Source organism: Bombina bombina, chromosome 1, assembly GCF_027579735.1.
Source record: "Bombina bombina isolate aBomBom1 chromosome 1, aBomBom1.pri, whole genome shotgun sequence".
Taxonomy (NCBI): domain Eukaryota; kingdom Metazoa; phylum Chordata; class Amphibia; order Anura; family Bombinatoridae; genus Bombina; species Bombina bombina.
The window spans coordinates 1108419068-1108431313 of record NC_069499.1 but is presented as its reverse complement, the minus strand read 5'-3'; the positions used below and the strand labels follow the sequence as shown (position 1 = coordinate 1108431313).

The window sequence follows — 12246 nt, the reverse complement described above, 5'->3', positions numbered from 1 at the left end:
GTGTACTTTGTAGGAGTTTAATTATGAGTTTTGTGTTACAGATTTGTAGCGTAAAACTCATAACTACTGCTTTTAGATGGCGGTACGGATCTTGTCGTTTTAGGCTGTAACACCATTTTTTTAGCCAGAACGCAAAACTCGTAATCCCAGAGCTATGGGAATCCCATTAAAAAAGTAATTTTTAAGAGTGCGGTACTGACGTTGCGTTACAGGCTAAAAGGCTTGCGGTACACCTATACCGTCAAGACTTGTAATAGCTGCGGTGCTGTTTTAACGCTGAAATGACCATATTTTCAGAGTTAAAAGACGAACGCACAACTTGTAATCTATCTGATAGAGGATACAATTTTAAACAACTTTTTAATTTACTTCTATTATCTAATCTGTTTCATTCTCGTGGTATCATTTGTTGAAGGAGCAGAAATGCACTAATGGTTTCTAACTGAACACATGGGTGAGCCAATCACAATCGATATATATATATGCAGCCACCAATCAACAGCTAGAATCTAGGTTCTCTTCTGCTCAGGAGCTTGCCTAGATAAAACCTTTAGCAAAGTATTACAAGAGAAGGAAGCAAATTAAATAATAGCAAATTAAATAAAAGTAAATTGGAAAGTTGTTTAAAATTGTATTCTCTATCTGAATCATGGATGAAAAACGTTGGGTTTCATGTCCCTTTAATGTGCCCCTGTTTTTAAGATTATTTTTAGATACTGGGCACTAATTCCTTAAACTTTACAATCACTTTAACATAATTATTTTTATATGATTAATTTGTGGGGCCTTTATTTCTACATTATATGGGTTAATAGGTGTATTTAAGGGCTGTCCCTTGTATTATTTAAATTAATACAATTGTTCTCTACATTGTGCATAAAGACTGTTCTTCAATATATACTCAGTCTAGCTTAATTTTTGGTAGTCATTTCATCTTTCCCTGTTTGTTCTTGGACCAAATTAGGGCTAGATTACAAGTGGAGCGCTAATGTATCGCCCACTCGCAAACTTGGAAGCACTGCACTCACAAGAGCACGCTTCCATAGGCTCCTATGGGAGCCTTGTTTTGATGCCATCACAGAAGGCATCAGAACCTTGGTGAAGGTGGTATGTAGCACAACGATAGGCAGCATTTTTAAATATATATATATATATATATATATATATATTTATGTGTTAATATGTTTATATACACATAAATATATTTGTATATAATCATATACATATATATCTACATTGCGGTCTATGGGAACACACAGTTCCCATAGACCGCAATGTAAAGGCACTTTTCAGTGCCGTCTTTTTTTCCATAACACCCGACATCCACCACCTTTAAAGCCCCAAAACTGCCTTGTGCATTTATTACATTTTCAAAACGCTAATTGTTACCCTAATGTCGCGATAGCAATAACCAGCCACTTGTAATGGCTGGTTAATTGTTGCGCTCCCGCAAATGGGCAAACATTTTAGCGTTCCACTTGTAATCTAGCCCTATATTGTTAAAGAATGGAAGAATCCAGGCATTCCTTATACTCCTAACAGGCTCAAGACTATGTATCCTCTTTCAAAAAAAGAATCTGACAGCCTGGGAGGCAGTTCCTAAAGTGGATATAGCTATTTCCACTCTAGCAAAATGCACTACTAACCCCATGGAGGAAAGTTCCTCATTTAAGGAACCAAGGGACTGAAAATCTGAGTCTTTGCTAAGAAAATTATTTTCTCAATCAGCTCTTCAGCTTTGACCAGCAGTTGCAATGACTTGTGTAGCCTCTGCTTCCGGAACAGTCATCTAAGGATATCCGTAACAAAATTAAGGTCCTTAAGATGTCCAACGATTTCATGTGCAATGCAGTTTTTGACATCATTAATTGATGTTAAAAATATGTCCATTGCTTAAATCCTGGTCAGATGATATGGTCTCTAAGAATAGATTTTGTCAATTCCCTTTAAGAGTAAATTGCTGTTTGGATCAGAGTTAGACTCAATCATTTAGAATTCCAAGAATTCTTCAGTTTCTCCAGGATGGTCTAGACTCTATAGAAAGGTTTATTGGCTAGCTCTTTAAAGGGTCAGATTTAGCCTTGTCTGTTTTGTTTAATAAAAAGTTGGCTAAACTGCCTGATGTTCAAACTTTTGTCCAAGCTTTGGTGAGAATTCGACCTGTTATTAGGCCTATTTCTGAATCTGGTTCTATCCGTTTTTGCAAGGTCCTCACTTTGAACCTATGCATAATTTGGACCTTGACTTGTCTTAGAAGGTTATTTTTCTTCTAGCCATCTCTTCATCTAGACGAGTTTCTGAACTCTCCCCCATTTTTGGTTCTTAGAACTAAATATTATTTTCTTCTGAAGGTTGTATCTTCTGAGAACATTAACCAGGAAACTGTTGTTCCTTCATTGTGCCCAAATCCTTCTAATTCTAAGGAATGTCTACTACACAATTTGGATGTTGTTAGAGCCTTACAATTTTATCTTCAGGCTACCTTCAGGCTAACATGAACTCTCAGCTTGAGTATTGTATCCCACATGTTATCGACACCTATGGACTCTCCTCATTTTATCAAAGAAAACAGAATTTATACTTACCGAAAACGTTCTTTCGGGATGAGGAGACTACATAGGACCTGAACTATTTATGTTAAATCTAAAGGGTGACTATTCTTATTTGCACCTCTTAGCCCTGTTTTCTGTCTTTCCTTCCATTTGTTCTACCTCTCTCCTCTGCTCGGCTATATGTTAACTGGAGAGGGAGTGGAGGTGGGAGGGATTGAAAGCTCTTGTGAGGGTTCTTGTTATGGATACCTATGGACTCTCCTCATACCGAAAGAAAGACATTTATTGGTAAGTATAAATTCTGTTTTCTTCATTCACTGAAGACATCAAAACTGTCTCCATGCTGCACAGACAAGGATGGTTGGGTAAATAAGTAAAGACGTATAACTGATTTTGCAAAAAGTGAAAAAACACAGATAAACAAGAATACAATGTCATTTCCAAGGATCCTGAAATGAAACAACTTGCAAAAAAAGAATATATATATATATATATATATATATATATATATATTGCAACACAAGATATTTAAATATTCAATCTACAGTGACCCTTGTAGGTAAACCATATGTCTGCTCTGCAGATGTCTGAAGCAGAAGCACAAACATTTGCTATAGAAGAAATAACTCCACCAAACACCAGTGAAAACGACTTTAATACAACATTTTAAGCTAACTTGAAACATAAAACAGCTCATCAAAGTTGACTTTGCGTAAAGCTATACCTAAAGTGAAAAACACATTCTTCAGACATCTTTGAAAATTATATTGAAAATTTGCTTCAGAACAGCTCATTCCAACAAAGGGCCAGATTATAAGGAGAGCGTAAATGTTTGTGCACGAGCAATAAGGGGTTGTCCCGTATTAAGAGTTGAAAGTAAATATGACCGCTTGAGTACAACCACGATTTATGCTAAAATGATTACCGTGACTTCAGAGCTCTGGTTAACTGAACAAATAAGTACAAAACACATAAAAAATACATTACAAAGTATAGTTACACTCACAATAACACTATCTAATTAAAAATTATTTGAAAAATATTGCACACAAAAGTTATAAGGGCTCAAAGATATCATATCTCAGGTGATAGAAAACAAAAGCAGGCAAAGGGCTTTACGATAGAGATACATACATATAAATGTCTAAAGATGGATATATATATATATATATATATATATATATATATATATATATATATATATATATATATATATATATATATATATATATATATATATATATACAAAACACGGAAGGGGACTGCACTCTCAAACTGGACTGGGTACACATCCTATGACCCTGCAACATTCTCAGCCCAGGGTGCTATAGCACTCTCAGGAAGCTGTGCTGTCTCCAGAGTCACAGACAGTTAACCACAGACAAGCCTGGAAGCAAGGCCTATAGAGAAAATTATAAAATAAATTAATACAACACAGAGAGAAAGTCCAGCTGGACTTTCTCTGTGTGTTGTGTATATACAGTATCTCACAAAAGTGAGTACACCTCTCACATTTTTGTAAATATTTTATTATATCTTTTCATGTGACAACACTGAAAAAAATGACTATTTGCTACAATGTAAAAGTAGTGAGTGCAGTTTGTATAACAGTGTAAATTTGCTGTCCACTCAAAATAACTCAACACACACTAAACCATTGCTAACAAACGTGAGTACACCCCTAAGTGGAAATGTCCAAATTGGGCCCAAAGTGTTAATATTTTGTGTGGCCACCATTATTTTCCAGCACTGCCTTAACCCTCTTGGGCATGGAGTTCACTAGAGCTTCACAGGTTGCCACTGGAGTCCTCTTCCACTCCTCCATGATGACATTACAGAGCTGGTGAATGTTAGAGACCTTGCGCTCCCTCACCGTCTGTTTGAGGATGCCCCAGATGCTCAATAGGGTTTAGGTCTGGAGACATGCTTGGCCAGTCCATCACCTTTACCCTCAGCTTCTTTAACAAGGCAGTGGTCATCTTGGAGGTGTGTTTGGGGTCGTTATCATGTTGGAATACTGCCCTGCGGCCCAGTCTCAGAAGGGAGGGGATCATGCTCTGCTTCAGTATGTCACAGTATATGTTGGCATTCAGGGTTCCCTCAATGAACTGTAGCTCCCCAGTGCTGGCAGCACTCATGAAGGCCCAGACCATGACACTCCCACCACCATGATTGACTGTAGGCAAGACACACTTGTCTTTGTACTCCTCACCTGGTTGCCGCCACACACGCTTGACACCATCTGAACCAAATAAGTTTATCTTGGTCTCATCGGACCACAGGACATGGTTCCAGTAATCCATGTCCATAGTCTGCTTGTCTTCAGCAAACTGTTTGAGGGCTTTCTTGTGCATCCTCTTTAGAAGAAGGCTTCCATGCAGACCAATATGATGCAGTGTGCTGCGTATGGTCTGAGCACTGACAGGCTGACCCCCCACCCCTTCAACCTCTGAAGTAATGCTTGCAGCACTCATACATCTATTTCCCATAGACAACCTTTGGATATGACGCTAAGCGCGTGCACTCAACTTCGTTGGTCGACCATGGCGAGGCCTGCTCTGAGTGGAATTTTTCCTGTGAAATTGCTGTATGGTGTTGCCAACTTCGCTGCAGCTCAGTTTCAGGGTCTTGGCAATCTTCTTATAGCCTAGGCCAACTTTATGTAAAGCAACAATTCTTTTTTTCAGATCCTCAGAGTTCCCATGCCATGTTGAAAGGTGCCATGTTGAAATTCCAGTGACCAGTATGAGAGAGTGTGAGAGCGATAACACCAAATTGAACACACCTGCTCCCCATTCACACCTGAGACCTTGTAACACTAAAAAGTCACATGACACCGGGGAGGGAAAATGGATAATTGGGCCCAATTTGAACATTTCCACTTGGGGTGTACTCACTTTTGTTGCCAACGGTTTAGATATTAATGGCTGTGTGTTCAGTTATTTTGAGGGGACAGCAAATTTACACTGTTATACTGGCTGTACACTCACTACTTTACATTGTAGCAAAGTGTAATTTCTTCAGTGTTGTTACATGAGATACTGTGTATATATATATGTGTGTGTGTTTCTGTACATATGTATTTATATGTGTTTATATGTATTTACAGACATATATACACATATAAACACATAAATGCATATGTACACACATAAGACATATATATAAGTGCATTGGAGCCCTTTGCAGTTAAAGGGACATTGTACACTTGATTTTTCTTTGCATAAATGTTTTGTAGATTATCCATTTATATAGCCCATCTGGTGTGTTTTTGTAAAAATGTAATTTTGCTTTATTTTGAAATAACATTGTGCTGATTATCAGACTCCTAACCAAGCCCCAAAGTTTTAGATGTATACTGATGTATGCAGACTTCAGACTGCTTCTGTTTGTATAATGGGTCTTTTCATATGCAGGGGAGAGGGGGAGATTCCTCTATCAGTCCCTTTCAATGGGTGCCCCAGGATAATCTCATCAACAGTGCTAAATTGGGAGCTTCTAAGTAAGTTTTTAAAAGGTCTAGAGCCGCTCCACTTGTAATCTGTCCGAAAATCAACAACAACCCTCTGAAAATAAAGAATCTTCTTGTAAAATCAAATAAAAAAGGTGTTCCCCACATCAACCAAAAGCTATAAGGAGATAAAATGCTTACGCTGGGCTTGAACAACCAATATAACATATACTGTACATGACTTACATAAATTATGCAAATAAACCTCCAGGTCTCTAAACCCCAAAAGCACCAGAAAAAAAAAAACAATGTACCATAATTAAATTATCTCTTTAAAAGAAGCTAATAAAAAGCTCTACTTAAAGAAATCCTTGATAAAGGATATAATTACCTTCCTAAACATTAAAGATTATGCACCATAACCTTTATATCTTTTTACAAAATGGGGATCAAGAAAAGATATTTTAGCATGTACATACCAGAAGGTAAAGACATTATCTGACATCTAAAGCGTATATAATTAAAAACTACTGGGATAAAATACTCAGGAACAGCATCTAGCACACAGTGTATTAAATCTAGTGAGGTATTCTGCGATATTTAAAGGTTTTCAAAAATGGGTTACACGTAGAACCTCAAAAGGAATATAAAACAGCTTTAGAATGATTCAGTTTATTATAGTATAGTATAGTATAGCACACTCCTGTTTGTATACTGCCAGGTACCCAGTACACTCCACTGAAATATCTGTATATTTAAAACCATACATAAAATAATGTAAAAAGCCATGGCAATGGATTGTATTGAGCCACCGTGCCGTTACAAGGATTCCTACAGTGTTGATCTGCTACATCTCTCCCTGTGATGTCACATGCATGGCTCTGTAAGATCCGACACAAGTTTTGCCGCATACCTACAGCTTATCAAGGATATGACGTGCACTCATTTCCTCCATTATTCTTATAGCAATTGTCAGGTCCTTATAAAGTATGTAGTCAACATCTTGTTTACTGGCAAGTTTTGTGTATTGCTGTAAATGTTATTCGCACAATCACATCTACAACATCTAAAATAAACATTTCTCATCAGAAATATTAACTACTGCAGTGCTCGACAAATCTGTTTAAAAATTAGGAGCCAGTAACAATATTTAGGAGCCAGACATATTTTTAGACAGGTAATTGCATATAGATATATGGAGAATAACTCAAAAAGTTAGGAGCCAGGGATAAAATTCTAGGAGCCAGTGGCTCCCTGGCTCCTGGGTTCTGCAGAATATTCTATAATCCAATATTAGAGATAAAGAAATTAAACACTTATTTAAAACAAAGGTTCATTTTAAACAAATATAAAATTGTTGCAAAATAAATTATTTCTAATATAGCAATTGACACGTTCAATGAAAAAAAAATGACATTATTTGAAATTTCTATTCAATCTATTAATAAAAAGAGAATCTATCGTATAAATCCATTTCATTTCTAATTTGCCTAAAGCATTCATTTATCTCCACCTATTTGTTTTGGTGTTGATTTTCTTTTACCCATACATTTTAAGCAAGAGGGATCTTTTTTTTCCTTCTTCGATTTTTAAAATGTGCTGATACAGAATGTTTCATAATAGAATAGCGATACTGAAGCACCTACTTCTCATTCATAAAATACAGAATAAGGTTTAACATAATTGGCTTAATTCAAAACTGCTGTAAGGCCTTGTTGAATGCTTTATTTGTCAGTAAATCAGCAACTGAGAACCTCATGATCCTTCTTTTTTGATCCTGTATACTGATTTGGATATTTTACATTTATCAGATGCGTATCTGAATTGGTTTCCCATATCAACAAATGTCCTCAATAAATATATTTAAATATTGAAGGCTCACAGACAGACTTCCCATCGCCCAGTCCTCAGCACCTAGTAACAGGGCAGATTTTTAGGGTTATCAAATAAATGGATAGTCCATGGGTGACAATAAAAATCCAGAATTTATTCATCAAAAACAAAAAATGTGGAAACATCACCAATGGAAGTATCATAAGCAAGTGTACCTACATTATCTTAGGTCATTATACTTTGTTTTGAAATGTTTAGGGCTGCCTTGTATGACAACAGGTTAGATAACTACAATTACTGGGCACCTGCTAGTGAGTCATGATGACTGGGGGTCGGAAAAACTTGCTTTAGCAGCTAAAAAAAAGGAGTAAAGCCTTCTTCCATATAAGGAAAACTGATATGGTATTTGAAACAGGTAAATGTCAAAGCTCCAGCCATAAAATATGCTGTTTGCATAAAAAATATATAGGCCTGTGCATTCTGAGGTTTTGGATGCTTCCACATGCAGAAGAAGGAAGCCGCTTGCGGCATTAATCTCTTTTCAAAGTCAAATTTCTTCTTCTGAAAGTGCAACACACTAAGATCTGTGCAAATCCAAATCTTAGCGTGTTTCACTTTCACAAGCAGAAATCAGTCTCTGAAAAGAGATTAATGCTGCGAGCGGCCACCTTCTTCCACATTCGGAGATATCTAAAACCTCTGAATGCACAGGCCTAAAAATAACTATAGTCATAAAGGGAGAGATAGAGATATTTGTCAACAGATATCAGAAAATTGTTAAAAAAAAAAAAAATACACCTACTTATCACATTCTATATGATTTCTAAAAGTACTGTACAAAAAATAGTAATTAATTAATCAGACTGAGGGTGATAATGTTCTCAATGGTGGAATAAACCAGAAGTCATAACTAAACGGAATATGCTATAATTTAATTATGATTAGGCATATAAAGAAGATCCCACCATACACAGCTGCAAAGCCAGTGAACCAATCAGAAAGGCTGTAGCATAACACAGAATACCTACACTATGACCAAAGTAAAAAGTTGGTTTATGAAATGTACATTATCCTAGATCTTAAAGTTTTCACTTTTATTTGTTATAATCTTTAGCTGTTAGCTAATATCTTGGCACTTAATTAAAATACCTTTATATTATTAATTTCCCTGCTGTATGAGCTCGCAATGCACACAACTATCTGCTCTGATCCAAAATACAGCTTATTTCTCTATTAACATTTCTAAACATGCTACAGGGAAAATACCTGAAGTCCAGAGTCCAATGTTCCTAAAACATTATGTGCCAGATTACAAGTGGAGCACTAAATATCACTTTTGTCAAAGCTATATTTGTGCTCCACTAATACCAGCGCACGTTAATGTGCACAGATATTACAAGTTGACAGCAATGCAAACGCAAGCTCACAAGAGGGTGCTTCCATAGGCTCCAATGGGGGCCTGGTTCTTAGTTCTGATGCCGTCATACACAGCACAGAACCAAGCTTAACAAAGGGTGTAAGTCGTGCAGCGATGGCAGCAAATTGTAAATATATATGTATACGATTATATACATATATATTTATGTGTTAATATGTTGCAGTAAAGTCAGATATTGGGTAATCCTAGGATTACCGGGTAAAACAGACATTACCTAAGTGGCCGCTGGTAAAGCCCGATGTATGATCATAAATCCCCTCAGAGTGCAGAGTGACTGCATCAAACATTTATAGCATGCACTGTAATTCCCCCATCTTCACTATCTTTTTTGCTTCCGCCTTTTTAAGCCTCATTTCCCATGGTTCACATGGGGTGGATGCCAGAGGATCGGCAGGGCACATTCCTTGAACCCCCCTAGGCGGAGGCAAAAGAAATAGTGTAGATGGGTGAATTACAGTACATCGGGCTTTACCCACAGCCGCTTAGGTAATGTCCGTTTTACCCAGTTAATCCTAGGATTACCCGGATATCTGACTTTACCCGTAACATATACACATAGTAACACAAATATATATGTATATAAGCATATACATATATCTTTACTGGGAACACACAGTTCCCATAGACCGCAATGTAAAGGCACTTTTCAGTGCTGCTATTTGTTGTTGTTTTTTTTAAACACCCCACACACCTGCCAACTTTTGCTTTTTGCAGTTATTTTATTAAACAATAAAGAAGCTACTATCTTTATTTTTTTTTAATAAAATACTAATTTTGGGGGTATTTGGGGCCCATTTATAAAATTAACCAGAGATCTGATCTCTGGTTAATTTTATAACTGCTAATTGAAACGCGAGCTCGCATATTTGCCTGTTTGCGGGTGCACAATAAATTAGTGATCCACTTGTAATGTAGCCCTATAAAAGGTATACCAAGTCTATAAATTGCAAAACTTCTAGCTCCTAATATATCAATTTGTTCATCATGTTTAATTAAACTGTGTCCACCCTCCTGGCACATATATAGTATGTGCCACTCACAACTGCACATCTATTTGCTCCTGCCAAACGGTGAAACATGGAGGAATCTCTCCAATCTCTCCTATGCACAAACCTCACAACTGTTCCTATTTGGGAGGGACAGTCCCTGATTCTGAGCTCTTACTTTCCTTGAGACAGCCATGTGTCTCTATTTGGAGAATGTTCCATAAAACACCCACAAACTGCAGTGCTCAGACACACACCACCACTGACTGCCCAGACACACCCACAATCCCATTCTCTAACCACCCATGATCCCACCCCAACACACATCTCCACCCACAAAACAGTGACAGGCCCCATCAACCTCCTGAGTCCCTGATACCCAGCAAAAGTAGAGGTATACTTCATATCTGTTTGCCCACACAACAACAATGCATAGCTATCTATATACCTATACTCCATCCACTCTTATCTATCTGCCCTTCATTTACACATGCGGCATGCCAAATAGAACAGAATACGTTTACCCACTCAGGAGCCACCGTACAACTAGGATTTACCCACTCAAAGAAACCAGTTGTACTTTAACAGTACTGCTATACCAGAGTTAATTGTTATTTAAACACACAAAAACAGCAGTTTATGTAACAGTTTTACAAACATGCAAAGAGGTATTTAATGCCAATTTGACTCTTTGCTCCTTACATCTCTCACACACACAGAAATCATATTGTATATGTATCACATTGCATATAACACTATAACCAAAAACTCTGTACTTTTCATATTTTCTAGATACATGTATTACTCTACATACATTCCCTTATACACCGCTGTTTCTGGCAGGTGTTCTGTGTCTCAGAGACCAGTAGCCTTGTTGTTTACAAGTGAGTTGCAGATGCAGTCGGGACTCGGGACTGGGGGAGCGAGCACGCACGCCAGTTACTCACACCTCCACAGTGAAAGGTCCTGCTTGATATATAAATAAAGGAAGCGAGGACACACAGTCACATTTATACAATGACCTTTTCAACTTTGCATTCCGTAGATTGAGTTTTTTTTCTCTCTCGTAAATTCTCCTCAGAATATATTAACCCTTCAACGTCTCTAATTTGAAGTGTTTGTAGCCTAGTACATTTACATCTTGTATCTAGTGCTGCAATAGAATGTACAAATAAGTGTGAGTGAAAGCTACCAAAAAAATGCTGTTAAAGGGGCATTTCATAACAATTTAGAGACATAGCCCCCAAAAAGTTTGATTGTGCTTTTGCAGTTGTCTCTGATTATTTTTAAATTTAATATTATTTTATACTAATCGAAAAGACTGCCCAGAGGTCCATCTATCTATATCCATCTATCCCTCTATCCCTATTCCTCTGTCCCAATTCCATTATCCCTCTGCCCCTATCCCTCTATCCCTATCCCTCTATCCCTGTCCCTATTCCTCTGTCCCTGTCCCTCAATCCCTCTGTCCCTATCTCTGTCCCTATCCCTCTGTCCCTCTATATTTGAGCCTATCCCTCTGTTCCTATTCCTCTGTCTCTCTCTATCCCTCTGTCCCTATCCCTTTATCCCTCTCCCTTTGTCCCTGTCCCTCTATCACTGTCCCTCTGTCCTTATCCCTCTATTCCTATACCTCTCCCTCTGTCTCTATCCCTATTCCTCTGTTCCTATCCCTCTATCCCTATCCCTCTGTCCCTATCCCTCTATACCTATCCCTCTATACCTAACCCTCTGTCCCTATCCCTCTATACCTATCCCTCTGTCCCTCTATCCCTGTCCCTATATCCCTGTCCCTATTCCTCTATCCCTCTGTCCTTATCCCTGTCCCTATTCCTCTGTCCCTCTATCCCTATCCCTCTGTCCCTATCCATTTGTCCCTATCCCTGGCCATATTCCTCTGTCCCTCTCTCCCTATCCCTCTGTCCCTATTTCTCTGTCCCTGTCCATCTATCCCTTTGTCCCTATCCCTCTGTCCCTATCCCTCTG

General features: G+C 37.8%; 1 protein-coding gene across 3 annotated transcripts in view; it reads right to left on the bottom strand.

Annotated features, from left to right (window-relative positions):
- Positions 1-11217, bottom strand: part of SCRN2 (secernin 2) — an 81709-nt gene extending 70492 nt beyond the window's left edge. For all 3 annotated transcript variants that reach the window (XM_053697601.1, XM_053697610.1, XM_053697618.1), the window contains exon 1: positions 11075-11217. The gene's annotated coding sequence lies outside the window, so the exon portion shown is untranslated. The remainder of the gene's footprint in view (positions 1-11074) is intronic.
- Between the last annotated feature and the right edge of the window lie 1029 nt (positions 11218-12246).